Below are 14,318 nucleotides of genomic sequence, written 5' to 3' on the forward strand. Positions count from 1 at the left end.
TGCAGTTCCCTCTCAGGCTGCAGTTCCCTCTCAGGGTGCAGTTCTAGGCCTGGTTCCTACACAGTTTTAAAGCCTGACAGTCTCTTGTTTGATACCCACACAGTTTAATACCTGACAGATTTGAACCTGTAATAAAAAGCAATAGACAGAGTAAAATAATACAGTGCAATAATAGAATAGTAGAATAGAATAGATAGTAAAATTATGGAATAGAATGGACAGAGTAAAATAGTGCTACAGTACAACATAATGAATAAAGGAAGATCCGGTCAGTTTGTTGTAGGCCTCAGTGTGCCGTGTATGATTGATTGATTGATTGATTGAACTTTCGACTTTCGTCTGGTTTACATCAGGGTCCCCCATTTTCAATTCATCATAACATATATGACATACACAACATACAGATAGACAGTAATGCTACATCTATACATTTATGACATACCAGATTTACAAATACAGTACTGTTTGTGATACAAAAAGAGTCTAAAAAAAGAGAGTATATACATTTGACGTAGAAACTACATTGGAGGAGGTTGGGTAGGTGGGGGGGGGGGAACTGTACATTGGAGGTGGGTGGGGGAAACTGTACAAGCAAAACTGTACATTGGAATATCGATTAAACCTTACTTGGTCCCAACAAGAGGGTCTTGTGTATTATTGGGTTAGGACATTTACTGTACATTGGAAGGGGTTGGGTTTAGACATTTTCAGGGGCCAGTTTCCCGTAGGTGCTCTTTGAAAGTGGGTAGTGATTCACATTCCTTTACAGCTGTGGGTAGGGCGTTCCACATTGATGTGGCATAATTGCGAAAGGTGTTTAGTCCCTTGTTTGAGCCGAATCTGGGTTTGACATGATTTGTGGAGCTCCCTCTGGTGTTGTGATCGTGGTATTCACTGGCCTTTGGGAAGTATTTTGACATGTACATGGGTAATTTAGTCGTGTAGTGTATCTTGTAGACCAGGCCCATTGCAAGTTGCTGTACTCTGTCGTCTACTCTAAGCCATCCTAGGTTGTCAAAGTGGGCAGGGGTGAGGTGGGTTCTATGAGTAAGGTCAAGCAGTAGTCTGACCAGTTTGTATCCCTGCCCTGCATGGAATGTTCCTCCTGAGCAACGGCAGAAGGATCCGCCCCTTGCTGACAAATGAAGCCACCCAACTCCTCGTCCAATCAACAGTCACGTCTCGCCTCCCTCGACTACTGCAATGGGGTTAAGTTAGGGGTTAAGTGTCTTGCTCAAGGACACTTCGACACGCTGCCCGGGAGAAGGGGAATCGAACTGGGAACCTCCAGATTACCAGATGACTGCACTACCTCCCGAGCCACTGATTAGTATTAGTGCTAATCAGATGTATGTACAGAGTTGTAGTATTAAGTATTAATATGTACAGTGATACAGGTATAAAGACACTATGGTAGTAAGTCATACTGGCCAGCAGCGTAACTAGTAAGAGTAGGTAAGAGATATGTACAGATATACATATAGTAACTAGTAGGGGTGTAACGGTACACAAAAACCACGGTTCGGTACGTACCTCGGTTTTGAAGTCACGGTTTGTTACGGGTTTTCGGTACAGTGGGGGAAAGTTTGGCTTTCCATGTTCCACTCAGGGGTGATGTAGTGTGCAGTAACTAATTGTACTTGTAGGGATGTCAACAAATATTCTATATTGAAATTAATAATCGACTTGTAAAGAAAAAAAATAATAATAATTATATTAGATTGTGAAAAAAACAGCCCCCAGTGGGCAGTCGTTATTGGTTAAACATACCGTTGTATTCGTTCGGTACACAGCCGTTCGGTACGGTATGGTACACACTGAAACGGTTCGGTACGGATACGTGTACCTTTACACCCCCAGTGTGCATTAGAGAGAGAGAGAGTGTTTTGGTGAATTTCCGAATCAGATATCCCTACATAGTCAATCATAGATAGAATGGTGAACTTTGACATAAAATTATATTTTTTCTATCAATGTTCCAGGCTATTTAACTTCATTAATTATTGGAGGAGAGCTTTAGACTTTAGAGCTTTAGACATTATTTCAGAAGCAATAATAATAATAAATAATTGTTTTCCATCTACAAGTCAAACTCAAGAATCTATGCACATACAGTGTACATCTAAAATGCATGTGGTCAAATACATTTACAGATCCGACCATTAATCTGAGAATTCAAGCCACTCATTCATATTACACACGGTAGTATTTCAAGGCACCTGCTGATGGCGCTCTGGCACCATTGTTAAGAATGACGATTCAGACAAGATTCTGACCATATTATCAAGGTGCTGTGAAAGTGTCCCTCTGATAGGGTTTACGAACCACTGAAGAAGGAACGGAACTCATGACCCATTGTGAAATCACTGGCAGGAACGGCCTGGAGAGGCCAACCGGTAACCAAAAGGTCGCCGGTTCGATCCCCGGCACCCACATGAGTGTGTATTCCAGCAGTGAGCTGGTGACTGAAGGGTGGCTGGTGTTATATCTACGGTAACCACCATCTGTGAAGGAGAGACTCCTTCATACACCCACGTTCTCTTATAAATGTTAATGTAGATTGTTTGAGCACGTTTGTAGGCTACATCTGGTCTATATTTCACTATTCATGTGTCACAATAATCTAGCGCTACATTCATTTCAAACGTCTTGTTTGTCAGGAGTTAATTGATGCAGGTGCTCTTGATTAGTTGATCAACCAAGCCTTGATTTAAAACCAGGCGTGCTTTTTGCATATACGTGCCAAGGGGTGTTTGTAACTTGCTTTCTATGGACATTAAAGACTATATTAGTGTAGGAATGCTTCTCATTGTGTTTTGAAGCCTTTCAGTGCCCTTGGCCCTGTGGGTGATGCTGTGCTATCTGGAATAATTTTTTTTAGAGAATGTGTGCCTAGGATGGATATGAAGAAAGACCATTTTCCAATGGTAAATGGACTGCATTTTTATATAACAGCTTTTTTCCCAAAGCGCTTTACAACTTATGCCTCACATTCTTCACCCATTCACACACTGACGGCAGAGGCAACCATGCAAGGTGCCAACCTGCTCATCGGGAGCAGTTAGGGGTTAAAGTGTCTCGCTCCTCGACACGCTGCCCGGGAGGAGCCGGAATCGAACCAGGAACCGTCTGATTACCAGACGACCGCTATACATCCTGAGCGGCTGTCGCACCACAATGGCATTCTAATCGTCGTCTTCTAAAACACAACAAAAAATAAAGAGAAAAGCCAAGAGGGAAATAAAACACTCATCACACGTCAAATAATCCTCCCCGCCTTTATTGAAACTAATCTTCAAATGAGACGTTAGCAGTCCCCCATCTCCTCTTATCTACCTTGGCACAGAGTAAATCTAACATTCTGTCTGATATAAAAAGCACGACCACAGTGCTAATCGAGGTGAGACATAACTGATTTAAATAAACAACATAATTAAATGAGCTGAATAACCATCTTAACTGTGACATAAATGGGAAGGAGCGAAAATGGTACATGACCTGAGAGGAGACATCACATCACATTACATTATCCGTTAACACATTAGATGACACATGTAATGATTAAGTGCACATACATGGGAACTAATGAGGAACTATTGTAAACAAAGCATAGAAAGGGATATTATTCAACTCATATTTAACTTTTAGAATTAGGTAAGAAGGTAAAAGAAAATTGGGATTTGATATTTGTAGTGGTTCTGGATGGATTTTCCAGCACGGTTATCAGGTGTGAGACTTGACTGATAGTTAAAACCCTTTTATACCTACCACTGTATAAATGTGTAACGGAGGTACCGCAGTATATCCACAGTCACGAGGTACAAGTCGTGAAGTGGCTGTGGACGTTAAGCGGTACTGCAAGTAAACTCACTCCCCAGAGGCATCCAGACCCGGAAGCATGAAGTGAATTCACTTCTTGCTTAGTGGTCTGTGATGCCGCCCGCGACGCGGGCGTCCGGGGTTCAACTCCCACTCAGGGCGATCCCTTAACAGGGGTCGAATCGACTAAAACACAACGCAGACAAGATCACACCGGCTACACGTGGTGCCGTGACCCGGATGCCCTGGGTGGAGTGAGTTTAGAGGGGTGAGTGTAACGGAGGTACCGCAGTATATCCACAGTCACGAGGTACAAGTCGTGAAGTGGCTGTGGACGTTAAGCGGTACTGCAAGTAAACTCACTCCCCAGAGGCATCCAGACCCGGAAGCAAGAAGTGAATTCACTTCTTGCTTAGTGGTCTGTGATGCCGCCCGCGACGCGGGCGTCCGGGGTTCAACTCCCACTCAGGGCGATCCCTTAACAGAGGTCGAATCGACTAAAACACAACGCAGACAAGATCACACCGGCTACACGTGGTGCCGTGACCCGGATGCCCTGGGTGGAGTGAGTTTAGAGGGGTGAGTGTAACGGAGGTACCGCAGTATATCCACAGTCACGAGGTACAAGTCGTGAAGTGGCTGTGGACGTTAAGCGGTACTGCAAGTAAACTCACTCCCCAGAGGCATCCAGACCCGGAAGCAAGAAGTGAATTCACTTCTTGCTTAGTGGTCTGTGATGCCGCCCGCGACGCGGGCGTCCGGGGTTCAACTCCCACTCAGGGCGATCCCTTAACAGGGGTCGAATCGACTAAAACACAACGCAGACAAGATCACACCGGCTACAAATGCATCTGTCCTGACACATTCGGTGTAAAATGGAACGTTAGTTCCTCATTAGTGCCTATATTATGCACTTAATTATCAGCCGGGTCGGACTGGTTAAATCATTCAGGCCTGGAAATATTGCACAAAATATTATTAATATTACGTTTTTAGATTGTTTAAAAAAAAATTTACACTCTCACAGACCTCGGTGTTATCATTGGAACTCATTCTGAGACCTCAAGAGTGCAATGCCGGCTGAATCCTGCTAGGTGGCAGTATCGCCTACCCTTTGAAACCTTATTTCATACTGTGTGTTACATTTTATATGGTCCGGGTGGAGAATTTGGACCCGGGCAAGTGAAACGCTTCATTCGAGCAACTTGGAACGCGTCCAGCACACTTGATGCATATTTTGTGCCATTTCATGTCAGGGACCCGATGGACATCAATACTGGAAATCGCGATCAGACAATTGGAATATTCATTTTGGAATAACAACTCCTAGCAAAGGTAAGGACTATATGACGTCAACCCTACTTTGATACAATGATTTCAATGATCGCAACGAGTATTCAAAACGTATGCTGTTGCTGACGATCAGAGCATCGCAAAACGACCCCCCCCATTGATGCCTTTATGATGAAACAATACCTATTATCAGGGCTTGACGTTAACTTTTTGGCTCACTAGCCACTGTGGCTAGTGGTTTTCCAAAGTCACTAGCCACTCAGCATTTTCACTAGCCAAAAATCCAGCACTCACGCCCCCACCCAAAAAGTTATAAATATAGGTAATTTCTTCTTCACTAACCCCTGCTGGGGACAGTATCATTGTAATCATACTGCTACACGCCAACTGTACATGTGCTTCTGACTGTTGACTCCATTGTTTACTACTGCCTGCGACCAGTGACTCAGCCGCAAAAGGAGCTCCAGTTAGGGCAACGGCTGACTGGGACAAGATGGAGGGTGTAGATGTGGAAGAGTTGTGTTGAACCTAGCAATTACATTGTTGCTCCAAACGCTGTGAACATTATCATTGACACACCTATGCCTTGGCTGTGTTAAACCTAGCAAATATATTATTGCTCCAAACGCCGTGAACACTATCAGACACACCTATGCAGGGCTTGACGTTAACTTTTTGGCTCACTAGCCACTGTGGCTAGTGGTTTTCCAAAGTCACTAGCCACCAGTGTTGGGACTAACGCGTTACAAAGTAACGCGTTACAGAAACGAAGTTACTTTTTGCCGCAACTAGTACTCTAACGCATTACTTTTGAAATTCAGTAACGCTACTTACGTTACTGAATGGTTCGTCACTGCGTTATTTGCGTTATATACGGCGTAGATTGATAGCGAGCGGTAGTGATTATTATTATTATTATCCTCATCCCCACCCGCGTAGAATGATACGAGGCGAGTCTGGCTACTGGCCAATCAGAAGTGCGCAAGAAATGCGGCTACGGAAAGAAATAGACCCTCTCTATTGTAAACAAAACAAACGCTCGCTATGAATCTACATAAAAAGAACGCAGTAACAAACTAACAAACCATTTAGCAACTACTTGGAGAGATAATTAATATACAACATGGAAACGAGATAAAGAACATGTTTGAGGCGCTGCTGGAGTCAACTGGACTAACGTAACGTTACTACATCTCAACCACCGCAGACTTTGGTGAGTCAGTGCAATGTGTTCACTGAAACTCAAGTTGATCAACGGATTTTGACTGTACGAAATCTGCCAGGGAATCTCATAATACTAATCAAACAATATAAATATAGTCCTTTCATGCACAATTGATATCCTAACTATTCTAACGTTGCAATGCTTTGATTGATATCTTAAACAACGTTGCAACTTGCAAGATGGTGAATGAATGAATGAATGAATGAAAACTTTATTTAACAGATTGCAGAATGGGTACAATACAGTACGGCTCAATACATACAATTGTTAAGGGGATGCAGACCTGAGAAAGACGTTTGTCTTGTTTCCATCAGGGTCCCCCATTTTCAATTCATATAGACATTTATGACATACACAACATACATGACATTTATGGCATAGGGACATATAGGTATTTAGTACTGATACATTTGTGACATAAACGGTATTCAAATATACAGTACTGTTACCCCTAGCTTTGGGTAGGGCGTTCCACATTGTTGTGGCATAATTGCGAAACGTGTTTAGTCCCTTGTTTGAGCCGAATCTGGGTTTTACATGATTTGTTGAGCTTCCTCTGGTGTAGTGGTTGTGGTATTCACTGACCTTTGGGAAGTATTTTGACATGTACATGGGTACCCCGGTCGTATAGTGTATCTTGTAGACCAGGCCCATTGCAAGTTGCTGTACTCTGTCGTCTACTCTAAGCCATCCTAGGTTGTCAAAGTGGGCAGGGGTGAGGTGGGTTCTGGGGTTCAGGTCAAGTAGTAGTCTGACCAGTTTGTTTTGTGATGTTTGTAATTTTGTTTTAAGCGCCTTTGAGGTGCTTTGGTACCATGAGGTGCAAGCATAGTCGTAGTACCCTTGAATTATAATGGTTATAATGAAACGCTCCGGCGACATCAAGGCTGTTCCTTCAACCGGCGCACTTCTTATTATATGACTCGGGACAACATTTGTTTGTGTCAGATTTGTGTTTGTATCTAGACCACATTGCTTAGCAGAGTTCGGTGATGTGAATGGAAACTGTCAAGTTGATCAACCGATTTTGAGTACTATAGGGCATGGGACTCGGGAGCAATCTTTTTTTTTTATCTTTTTTTTAAATAACTAAATAGTTACTTTTCACAGTAACTCATTACTTTTGGGTGTAAGTAACTAGTACAGTAACGAAGTTACTTTGAAATGAAGTAACTAGTAAAGTAACTGAGTTACTATTTTTCAGTAACTAGCACAACACTGCTAGCCACTCAGCATTTTCACTAGCCCTGGGCAGGTGGGCAGGTGTCAACGTCAAGCCCTGCCTATTATATACCTTTGATTTGGAAATAGTATCGTGTCCAGGCGAGCAACGCGAAGGACTTTCGCAAAATGCACATAGCGCTCCATAACTCAGCTTCCAGGAATTAGCCCGGATCACTCTGAAACTATACAATATTCACCACGGGATAACACGCAAACATATACATGAAAAAATACTGTCTGTCAAATGAGCCGGACTATTCTCTCCATAGCTATAATATTATAGAATATACAATAGATCAGCAAAAATCGTGAAATGTCGTGAAAATAGGCAATGGAAAGCTGGCGCTAGAGAGCAGAGATGGGCGCTGGCTATGGCGTTGAATGAGTTAAGCTGGTGGAAGAAACGTTTTTATTTGTAGGCGACATGATTATCATCGTGTTACCCCTCAAGTAAAGCGCTATTCAATTATCTATCCCTTTATTATTCCAAGAAAAAGAGACTTATTTATGCCAGGGCGCTCAACACTTGATTGTTACAATCACAGGCCTCCCTCTCACCTACTACTTCCACGCCCCCTTATATGGGCATCTTCCTGTCACAGTTTCCACACGCTGTCAGCCAAGTCCTATCTGCACACCTGAGACTCGTCAGGTCATCACCGGCGCTGATATGAGCCCTGCGGTTCCTGCCACTCACCGTCCGAGTGTTGCTATACCTACCTAGGTACGAGGACGTAACCTTTATTGCTGCTCTGTCTGTTTTCCTGCCTTGCTCTAATCTCCCTGTGCCCAGGACCAGCTGCCGCCGGCCTACGCTGTCTGGCGAGACACCACCCGCCTGGACGCTCCTGCGGACGCTCGCGCTCGCACCTTTGTACATTCCTGTATTCACTGTAACCTGTCTGCATGGTACCTATCGGATTAAACAAACCTAAACCGCTCCATTCTCCTCTCCCTGTGTTCTGCCGTTGGGCTCAGTTAAACGCTACCCTAACATTGATAAACTGTCGTTCGACATGAATTAAAGTGTCGCTTATTCATCGTTTATATATGCTTCGGTGAAGGTTTCTGTCGTCTCGATGGTAACAAAGCGAGGCACGCGCTCGACTGCTTTTTGTTCATCTCATCTGCTCTGTCTCGTCCCAAGGAAACTATGAAAAAGAAGGAAAGGTCATCGCGTCACTGTGTAGCACGTCGTGAAGTGTGGAAACTTTCAGTTGAATGGGATCAACCGTCTCCTCGTTTATAACCCGTCATTTAAACTGGCAATTTGTTGCATTGCTAACTAACTAACGTTTGATGTATATTTCCTCAGATAGCTTGTATATTTTATAGAAGTATAGACTTCAATAGAACTGGCACCATGCAAAGCATTAGAACGCTGGTAATTATTCTGACGTGATGATCATTCCTTCTCCTTGTCCTTGTCTCGTCCATGTATACAAATGTAGTAAGGCAGATGACTAGCCAACCTAGGTTCATACCAATAGTTTAGGGAGCTCTGATTTATACAGTTTAAAAGAGGAGGTTCTCTTCTAGGACTCCGGACAAGAGTGTGCAACCAATAACAGCAACCAGGAATTCCATGACATGCCAAGAGTCTCAAGTACCTACATTTCTTTTTAGTATCATATGTAATTAAAACCCATTTAAAACAACCCAAAACACCATAAAATGAGACAGTGGATTCACGGGATCGACCAAACATTAAGAGTACAGCAGAAATCAAACGACAAGATAATAAGGAGTCCCTATGTATTGGACCAACATCCAACTGCTCTGCTGTTGCCATGTGGTGAGGGCTTATATATACAGGGGCAGGTCATCAGCACACCTCTGACAGATAAAACACAATTAGCAGGGGGGAAATCAAGGGACTGTCCACAATTTACAAAACAAATCTAAAAACGTGCAAAATAAAAATCACACTAAAATCTAAATTAAATTAAAAACACCAGACCGTAAAAGGCATCAGGTTCACCTTGTTACGCACAGCTAAAACCAAAGTATATCCATGGCAAGGTTGACTTGCCATCCAATCACACACAACCACACATCAGAATTCTGGAGGTGTGTGACATTTCTTTTGAGTGACTGTTATCAAAAGTGTCACGCCCCCTCGCATAAATCACCTTAAATCTACAGGGAGAAGCAAGCGGCCAGCACATTTACATTTACTTTTAGTAATTTAGCTGACGCTTTTATCCAAAACGACTTACAAGTTCTGTACAATAAGTCAGCAGGAAGGGTACAACTCTGGCAGCTAAGGGTAAGTAAGATTGTTTCGTCAAACAGTGTTGAACTTGAGTGCTACAGTCTTGAGTGCATTTAGCATAGTAGTATAGACTAGCATAGTAGGTAGTAATATAGCCTACGGTAGATTACTTAGTAGCAAAGTGCATATAACTAGTAAAGGACAGTACAAAGGTTAGTAGTTTCAGATATTAATTGAAGAAGTGTGTTTTTAATCGATGGCGGAACATTAAGTCAACTGCCTGAAACACTCATGCATGACCTCAGTCCATACACTTTTCAACTACACTTGGACTCTAGCTCAAAGACAAGACTTGGACTCTGGCTCAAAGACAAGACTTGGACTCTGGCTCAAAGACAAGACTTGGACTCTGGCTCAAAGACAAGACTGGACTCTAGCTCAAAGACAAGACTTGGACTCTAGCTCAAAGACAAGACTGGACTCTAGCTCAAAGACAAGACTTGGACTCTGGCTCAAAGACAAGACTTGGACTCTGGCTCAAAGACAAGACTTGGACTCTGGCTCAAAGACAAGACTTGGACTCTGGCTCAAAGACAAGACTTGGACTCTAGCTCAAAGACAAGACTGGACTCTAGCTCAAAGACAAGACTTGGACTCTGGCTCAAAGACAAGACTGGACTCTAGCTCAAAGACAAGACTTGGACTCTGGCTCAAAGACAATACTTGGACTCTGGCTCAAAGACAAGACTTGATTCTGACTCTAGTTCAAATACTTGAGACTTGATTTGGACTCTACACTCTAGTTAAAATACTTCAGACTTGATTATTTGGATTCTAGGTCAAAGACTTCAGACTTAATTTGGACTCTAGTTCAAAGACTAGATTCAGACTCTAGTTCAAAGGCCAGACTACACTCAGACTGTAGCTCAAAGACCAGACTACACTCAGACTGTAGCTCAAAGACCAGACTACACTCAGACTGTAGCTCAAAGACCAGACTACACTCAGGCTGTAGCTCAAAGACCAGACTACACTCAGACTGTAGCTCAGAGACCGGACTACACTCTGACTGTAGCTCAAAGACCAGACTACACTCAGACTGTAGCTCAAAGACCAGACTACAGTCAGACTGTAGCCCAAAGACCAGACTACAGTCAGACTGTAGCTCAAAGACCAGACTACAGTCAGACTATAGCTCAAAGTGTTATGGTTTGACACCGACCCCAAACGCAAACGGCACAGAGAGAGTAGTTTCAGAGTTAGCCAAAATCTAGGGCTTGTTTATTTACAGAGTAAACAGAGAGAACTTGGTGGAGAACAGTACAAACTGAGAAACAAGAATGTCAGGAATGCTTGCTGCTCTGCAGCCTCTCCCGGGGGGTATGTTTGAGGAATCTGTCCGTGACGTCAGAGCCGCTCTGCAGAATTCCTCCCAGCTTGTACTCCGGGGTGGTAGCGGACAGGGAGAGAGAGAGAGCGGGTTAGCTCAGTGCACAATGGAAACTGACAGGTGACAGGTGAAGTGACTTGTCCAACAGACTAATCCAAGTGACAGAAATCTTCGGTGTGAAACACCAGTGAGCAATGTCCAAAACAATATATCCAAGTGACAGAATCTTCGGTGTGAGACACACAGTGAGCAATGTCCAAACAATAATAAATCCAAGGTGAATATCCAAAACAGGCAAAAGGGGTGAGAGACAGTCAGAACGAAAAACAGGATCTCTTCAGTGCTTTTACACACGAAAAATGATTGAGTCCAAAGACTGTCTTGCAAAAACTCACCAGAGCGCTGTGCGTGAAGCGAGCGGATCAAACAGGGAAAGCGCCTCGTAACGGGGAAGCGGGTTCTCCAGACGGAATACTCCTCGAGAGTCCTGGGAGGCAAAGCACAAAGAAAGCAGCGACGGAAGGAATCGGCAAATGCAGAGAATATTTCAGAACGATCCAACATCAATAAATGGGGAATCAGGGTATATATAGCAAAGGGGTGCTTAATGACAAGCTGTGACAGCTGCGGGATGAGATTGACCATTGCTCCAGAAGCATGTGGTTGGGGGAGCACCAATCAAACGGCATCTACGGGAAGAAGCGTGTGGAGAGGAGAATGCAATTAATTAACCGAAAATGCCTTAAAGGAACAGAGCGAGTGGGTGAGCAGCGGACCAATCATCACAGTACTTTAAGAAGCCCGTGGTGGGGAAAGAACCAAACCTCACAGTACTCCCCCCTCCACGGGAGCCACCCGGCGACCCACTCGGCCCCGGCCTGCCCGGACGGGACCGAAGGAAGCCGGCGATCAGGGGCACTGGAGAAGGGGACCAAGACAGAGGCCCGGAGAGGGGGACCGGAGACGTGGACAGAGGACCGGCGAGGGAGGCCGGAGACGGGGACTGGGACCCGACAGCGGAGGCCGGGCACGGGGACTGGGGCCCGACAGCGGAGGCCGGGCCCGGGGACTGGGGCCCGTTAGCGGAGGCCGGGCACAGGGACAGAGAACCGGCGAGGGAGGCCGGAGACGGGGACTGGGGCCCGACAGCGGAGGCCGGGCACGGGGACAGAGGACCGGCGAGGGAGGCCGGAGACGGGGACTGGGACCCGGTGAGGGGGCTTGACGGCACCTGAAGACACTGGGCACGACAGGAGGAGCTCCACCCCTTGATGGTACCGGAGGACCAGGCGATGTGGGGCTCGTGCAGCGCGAGCCAGGGCCTGCCCAGGACCACAGGGACAAGAGGAGAGCTGATGACGAAAAACTGGAGCCTCTCAACGTGGTTACCAGCAACGGTGAGAAGGACTGGACAGGTGCGTTGAGTGACGTCAGCCAGGCGGCGATGATCCAGCGCGAAGACCTCCAAGGGCCTCTCGAGGTCCTCAAGTGGAATGTTGGCCCGGGTGGCAAACCCAACGTCCATGAAACTCCCATCAGCACCAGAGTCCATGAGTGCACCCACCGTCGCCCGCTGGTCCGCCCAGGCTAGGGTGACGTCCGCCAGACGGTTGGGTGGTGCACAGGTGGGGGAACAGGAAAGACGGCTCACCAGGATCTCCCGGGGTCCCGGCGAGCCTGGTCCTCTTGGCCGGGCACGGCAATTGGAGACACGGTGTCCATCCCGGCCACAGTAGAGGCAACGGCCGGAGAAGAGCCTGGACTCCCGTTCGGCCGGGCTAAGGCGGTTGCGTCCCAGCTGCATGGGTTCCTCCTCGGTCACGGCTCGGGAGGGAACAAACCCACCAGTCACGGAGGGGGCAGGACGGTCAGCACTGTAGAGGCGGCCGCCGGGAAAGGGAGCCCCTGAGCGGAGGTCGATGGCACAGTCGTAAGGCTGGCGAGGCGGAAAGACCTGAGCCCTGGACTCACTGAAAACCTCCTCGAGGTCGTGGTACTCGGGGGGTACGTCTGGGGTACTGAAAACCTCCTCGAGGTCGTGGTCCTCGGGGGGTACGTCTGGGGTACTGAAAACCTCCTCGAGGTCGTGGTCCTCGGGGGGTACGTCTGGGGGTCCCCGTCGGGTTCTCTCACGTCTTCTCTCCTGGAGGCGTCCGTCGATGCGAATGGCGAGGCTGAACAGGTCCTCGAGGGACTCAGGTTCCTCACGGGTCGCGAGCTGGTCCCTGACTGCGTCGTTGAGCCCCCTCATGAAGGTAAGACGAAGTGCTTGGTCGTTCCAACCGCTCTCCGTAGCCGCCAGTCTGAACTCCAGCACGTAGTCGGTAACCCCGCTGCTGCCCTGCCGGAAGGTACCCAACCGGGCTCCAGGGTCCAGACCACGGGCTGGATGGTGGAACACCCTGCGGAGCTCAGCCACGAAGTCTGGGTAGGAGAAACAGAAGTCTGCCTCCATTGCCCAGGAGGAAGTGACCCACTGGGCTGCCCGGCCTGAGAGCAAGTTAGTCATATAGGCCACTTGGGCTCCTCTTGAAGTGAAACGACTGGGTTGATGACGAAAAACCAACTCACATTGCATGATGAATGTGGCACAATCCTCGAAGTCGCCGTCGAACAGCCGTGGTTCGGAGAGACGGGGCTCCCGAGGTGCGGGATCGGGAAGCGCGGGGCCTGCCAGGGCTGCGGGTGATGCTCCGGCCGAGGCTCCTGAAGGAAGTAGGGTTGCAAGCAAGGTGTTAATGGTTTCACTCAGTGCTTGTAAGTGGAGGAGAAGACTAGACTGCTGGCTAGCCAGAGCCCCCAGGGACCCCTGAATAAGCAGGACCTGCTCTCGGAGTTCCTGTACAGCAGCCGCAGCCGCATCTAGCTGTAGGCTGTGTTCCTTGGTTGTCTCTAGCTGGACTACCAATGCTGTGCTGACTCTCTCTGTGTCGGCTGGGGTCGTCATGGTTGGATCGTAATGTTATGGTTTGACACCGACCCCAAACGCAAACGGCACAGAGAGAGTAGTTTCAGAGTTTATTTATTGTTTATTTACAGAGTAAACAGAGAGAACTTGGTGGAGAACAGTACAAACTGAGAAACAAGAATGTCAGGAATGCTTGCTGCTCTGCAGCCTCTCCCGGGGGGTATGTTTGAGGAATCTGTCCGTG

This window comes from Notolepis coatsorum (genome assembly GCF_963971535.1).
Source record: "Notolepis coatsorum genome assembly, chromosome: 8".
In the NCBI taxonomy this organism is placed as follows: Eukaryota; Metazoa; Chordata; class Actinopteri; order Aulopiformes; family Paralepididae; genus Notolepis; species Notolepis coatsorum.